The sequence below is a fragment of the Epinephelus fuscoguttatus genome, linkage group LG3 (assembly GCF_011397635.1).
Source record: "Epinephelus fuscoguttatus linkage group LG3, E.fuscoguttatus.final_Chr_v1".
Lineage (NCBI taxonomy): Eukaryota > Metazoa > Chordata > Actinopteri > Perciformes > Serranidae > Epinephelus > Epinephelus fuscoguttatus.
Genome location: NC_064754.1, coordinates 44,089,481 through 44,095,588, shown reverse-complemented (window position 1 = coordinate 44,095,588; position 6,108 = coordinate 44,089,481).

Below are 6,108 nucleotides of genomic sequence, written 5' to 3'. Positions count from 1 at the left end.
ATCCTTTTGTTTCTCGTTCTCCACGAGCACCCGATACTGAAAAAAAGAACAAACAGCAGTACATTTGAGCTCTTTAAATCCTTTGCCAGGTCGATGATGTGATCATATTCCAAGTGCATTTTGCCTCACTTTGTGATTTTAAACAGAATTTTTTAAAAGTGTTGGACAGTGGATTTGAAACAGTCTTGAGGTCATTCAAGTTTCACTCCCACTAAAATCCTCAAAGTATGTAGCCTGCATAAGTACACAAACAGCTCTGGTTATGTGTTTTGGCTGCTGATGAAACAGTACCCTTTTCTAATACAGCAGCCAAACAAAGTGTGATTCCCATCACATGAATGACTTATTTTCTTCTCTCCAGCATTTCACAACCTTCGTAAATTTCGGAAAAGTTCCTGATTAAGACTCCTTAAGCACAAACACTTAAGATGCACTTTTGTATTATAAAACTAATTCCTCTGTACATACAGCATACAAACATGTAGTATACATACATTTCATCATGGTCAGAAATTTGCTGCACCCCAGTTCCACATCACACACAAACTCTAAACAAGTCCTGTTCAAGCAGCAACCTTCCAGGCTGAGAAATGAAGCCAATGTAAAAGTTCCAAAAAACTGCAGTTCATTGAATGACCACTTAAGGCTGGATCCAAAACAGGGTAAATCCCCACAGACCCCCATGCAGAAATAAACATGTTTACAGCCTGGTACAAAAAATGGTTTTGGTCTGTATAGGTAATGTCAACATTCATGACAAGTGCACTGGGGGATTTTTTTTTTTTTTTTTGTAACTCAACTGTTTACATTCTTTCAAGGCTTAAAGTTAGGCATTTTTAAGGGCGGGGTCAATTAAGTGACAGGCTTTGAAATAAACTGCGTTGTCAGACAGCTCCAATAAGATCTTACAGAACACAAATGTATTAAATCTTTTGAAATACATTTTTGCTTTTGTGGAGACCGAGTACAAAATGGCGAAAGCAAATTCACTTTAAACCTAAAAAACAACACTGTGGGTTAAGTTTTATGACAAGTAATACAAGTAGTTCATTTTGAATACAGTTAATATGTATACTGTTTAAAACTGGGAGCCATCTGAACCACACTGATGCTCTTGATTTTCCCACTGTGCACCAGTTGTGCAGCAGTTAAAATTACACCCACTGAAAAAATGTTACTGAGCTACTGCAGAAGTAACTACGTGCACACTGTTAAAACATACATAAAGGAATGGGTGCTGCCTGTCTGCAGTGTGTCAGGGTTTGATTTGATTTTTCTCTGTCTCAGTCATTGCCTCTGGGGTCATGTGTTTATAGTTATTGTTGTGAATTTCAACATGTTCAGTGAATGTATTTTTGTTTGACATATTCCGTGTTACTTCCTCCTCAACTTTTACAGCAATGTTATTGTGTCATCAAGTGATTTGCGGTGGCCTTTGCAAAGTTTCCTTTTAGTGTTGGTCCTTACAGTGGTTAAAATCAGGTAACGCAGGTTACCTGTCATTTAAATAATTGATTTCATAATCATGCTGCTTGCATATAAATCACTCTGTGGCTCAGCACCCAAATATATCTCTGACATGCTTGTGACATATGAACCCCCTGTGGACATCTGGGGCTGGCCCACTGACCGTTCTGAGAGTCAGAACAAAACATGGTGAAGCCATCTTTTGTTATCATGCAGCACAAGGCTGGAATAACCTCCTAGATGATGTTAGACACGGCCTGGCTCTGAACACTTTTAAGTGAAAGCTATAAACGTTCCTTTTTTTGAACTGCCTACTCCACCCTGTATAGAGTGCAAACTAATTTTAAACTCTATTTTAATCATTTTAAATAATATTTTATTTAACGTTAATGTTTCAGAGGCTACGCTACAGCAGGCTAACATTAGCCATTAGCAACTGGATGTGGTGTTGTCATATAACGTTATATGTTATATTAGAAGCGAACTAAACATAACATTACCTGTCCTGCACAGTCAAATGCAACCCCGGAGTTTTGAAACTTATCCGTGGTCAGGATGTTATGCAAGCGGTTATGTCAGTTGGAGGCCTCCACGTGGGGAAGACGGGAACTGCCCATTGGTCCAACATCCCATTGTTCCGACCATATTAAACCCATTGTTCCGAAGTCCGTTCCGAAATCATCATGATGCCCTGTGGTTAAGGTCTGGTTAGGTTTAGGCACAAAAACCACTTGGTTAGGGTCAGGAAAAGATCATGGTGTGGGTTAAAGTGAAAAAGAAAGTGGCAAACACATAAGCCGTGAGCCTGCTCCGCCTCAAGCCTTTCCCAGCTGACCCAGAGCCGGTCGCGGCGCACCATCAAGGTAGAAATACGCCCGCCGGGAGCCGTTCAGCACTGCGGACCGTCGGACTAATGGGATGTCGGACCAATGGGCTGTTGGACCAATGACATGGACCCGGGAAGACAGACAGGATGCTTGGTCAATCATTGCATTCGGTCAGTCGGAGTTTTCTTAGAACCATATGAGAATGGTATAATTAGGGAGGGAGAGAGAGAGACCCCACTGCTGGCAGAAGCGTCATGGACTGTGACTGTCACTTACTCTCTCTCACGTGCTCTCAATAAGTTGCCAAATTTGTCATTGGTTGCTTTTCAGAAATGAAGTCGCACAGTTTGAAAGGTCACTAAATATTGCGAGTAAAGGCATAAAGTTGGCAACACAGAGCACACCACTGTAAAGGAGAGGGTGCGCTGGATTGATGACGCAAGACAGAACAAAAACATTACTTGTTTTCAAGATAATTGGAATCTAATAGATTTGGTTTTAAACATGTGTAAGCTTTAACTGACTAGGTAGGGCGATGTTTTTGTGTTCAGTAACTGTAATATGTTGTAATTGCTATAATGTTATTCATCTGTGATTCATCTGTTTAACATGAAACACAGCACCTGCACATTTGCCATGGGTGTGTCTTCATACTGCATAGTCTGTTAACAATAGACCAGCGCTATGGCAACACATTTCACAGCAGACCTGCATTGTCAAGTATAAACAACATGTGCCACTCGTTCAGTAACTGACAGTTCAACAGAGATGGCCCAAGCAGATGCAGGCCGTCCTTAAAGGCAGCACATCTGCTTTACACAACAGTGACGTCAAGCTATTTCAGCACTTACAAATGGGACTCTCCTGCAAGTGTTATCACCAAGCCTTGTCCATGCAATGCTGTGGAACCAGTTCCTCACACTGCATGCTCCCTATGAGCTTCATCCTATACTGTGTCGGTTCGGACTTTCCATAGCACCCAGAGGCACCTTACAGTCACTAGAACTGGCAACATGCATGCACAGACCCTGGAGTATAGCAAAACAGGCAGCTAATACAAAGAACTCAATGTCCGCTTACTGAAATTCCTTCTCACACTCATCTCACCTCAATATCTATCAAGTTTGGAGCTCCTCCATAGACAATGAATGGAAGTCTGATTTTATGGACCCAATTTTTTTTTTTTACACACCTAAGTGTTCTCAGTTTTGAAACTGAAAAGAGAACATCCCCATGGGTGCTCTCAGTTAAGCAGTACCAGACTTAATCGGAAGATATCACAAGTTTGAGTTTTAGCTCTCTAGTTTTGAGATTTAGCAGAGTTGTTTATGTGCACTAACATTTTTGGACAGTTTTAGACCATAGGAATAGCATGTATGAAATTGAAAATGGGCGTAGTATTCCCTTAAAAAATATCCCATAAATAGTTTCATACACTACTACTAATGACAGGCACTTTTTAGAAGTTGTTCTCATCTACTATATGCAAAGTAAAGACTCATTTTTCATCATCTTATCACTCTGTTAAAGACTTCACTGTGGGAAATTCCAAGTAGTATATTATGTGTTGAATACAGATAAGCCTTGAGGGGATCATGCGTTTGGTTGTGTTTGTGCATGCGAGAGTGAGTGTGTATGTGTGCATGTGTGAGAGTGCGTGTCCGTCTGTCTACAATTTATCTGGCAAACTACTGGACCAATCAGTCTAATGTTTTGTGTGCATGTTGGTGACTGTATGCCTAATGACCTCTCCTGGTTAACAACCACCAACCTGTTTTATTGACTGTTTCATACCCTTGTTGACTGCCAGCTCCTCACTCCAACCACTCCAACAAGCCTTGCTGCCTGTTGCAGGTCAGATTTTGGCCTTCATTATGACACCCATAGAAAAGTTTGGTCTCAAGTTGAACTGGAGCACCTGCAGATTAATTCCATACCCAATAAGATAAGATCCACTACAGTCAGGCACGTTACAATATGAAATAGTTCCCGTTACGTTCACACAAGGCGTGAATAAAACAATTTGCACATGTGAATTACATATAAAGTCAATGTAGAAATGCGATTAGACGCAAATTCCGGCCATGCTTATTCCCGAGAGTTGAAAACTCTGAACTTCAGCAACAGATTTACGCCACAATAGCCAATTATTATAAAGATCCTCCGGGGATGTATAGCACAGAGGACATACCAGCAGAATTCTGATCTGTCCCCCCACCCACGCTGGAGAAATAAGGAGCAAATAAGCAATTTCTAAAATTGTCTCAGACAAATAAAGATGACAGAAAATGAGCATTTTAAGATTGCAAATTAGGATCAGTCAGGAGCTGAATCTAGGAAGTATAAGGAAATAGTCAAAATCTCTCACTGATATTATAACAAGCTCAGTTATGTCTTGAAGAAATATGCTGGACAATGAAGATATCTTATTTTAAATTTTCCTTTCCTCTGAGCCTCTCTGCCTGTGTCAGAGTTGATTTGGTTATTTTTCCTTGATATTTGTGCTTCTATCACAAGTAGGTGGGCTATGTAGTTAATTTGTTTCTTTTTTAGACTATTTTATTTGTGTTTATTGTTATTTCCTATGTGCTGTAGTCTACAGACCAAGTTAATACCGTTCAAAGTCAAGTCATAAACGACAGATATCATCACAGATATCTGGCTGTGTTTCAGTTATTAAAACTACAGTCATCTTCATAATTATATTGTATCTGTGTTTCACATACAGTGACAGTTTGCAGGAAAATTCAATCTGATCTGTGCAAGGTGCTTTGTCTCTGTCAAAATAAACGAGGCGTGTATTTTTATCAGCTTCTGGGACGCTTCTGAAACACGCTGCGCAAAGTCTGGTGACATCACAAGAATTGTATGGAGGTCTACACTCTACTGAGTGCACATGTCTAATTCATTATGTGATCAGTGACCTTCCAGTGTAATTACCAATTTCTTATTTTCTACTTGTTCTGCAGCATAATATGTGAGAATGTAACACATTTTTTCAGGATAGAACTTCTGTTATTCTACCTTTTTTAATGTTGTTCTATTTTCCTTATATTATCATAATACTGTGTGGCTAAGATGCCCTCACTATATTAATGAGGCTCAGTGCTGGTGACAGAATCTACAGTTTTGAGATTTGTAGATGTGATGTGGGGGTGATACTTTGTTAATCCTCTTAGTTGCTGATAACAATGTGGTAGAACATAAACTGCAGTGCTGAGCAGGCAAGTCGTGTCTGTAATTTTTGTAAGCTGAAAATCCGTCATTTGTCAAGGTGCAGTGAAACTGTGCATTAGTGTTGTCCATTGGATGACTTCCATCTCATTTTCTTGGTCACCATTAGCGCAGTTTACTGGCACACACACCTTAATTCCTTTTAATAACTTCCTTTGATCTTGAACCACATCATTAGTTGGAAATGCATATAGCTATGTGACTGTGAGACAACTTTGTGTCTTTTGATTGCTTAAGCTCTACACAAATGTTGTTTAAAATCTTTTTTTTTTCATTTTTGTTCTTTTTCTTTACGTCTCTGTATCTCCTGTAGCTGTGAGATTTCCTGCATCCTCCAGAGTCTTTGTGCCAGTATATCATTTACAGTAGTTTGCCTTGATAGTTTCTATTTGTTTGCATTTATCCTTTACAGTACAGTCAACCGTAAGTTCACTCACAAAGGCGGTAAGTTAGCCAACAATATGAGAAAGCCTTTGACCTTGTGCTGACAGCCGGCGCCAGATATGCCGCCAACCTTATTTCCTTCTTTAACAGAGGACTTTGCACTTCATAGCTCTGTGTTTGCTCCTCTTCTGTCAGC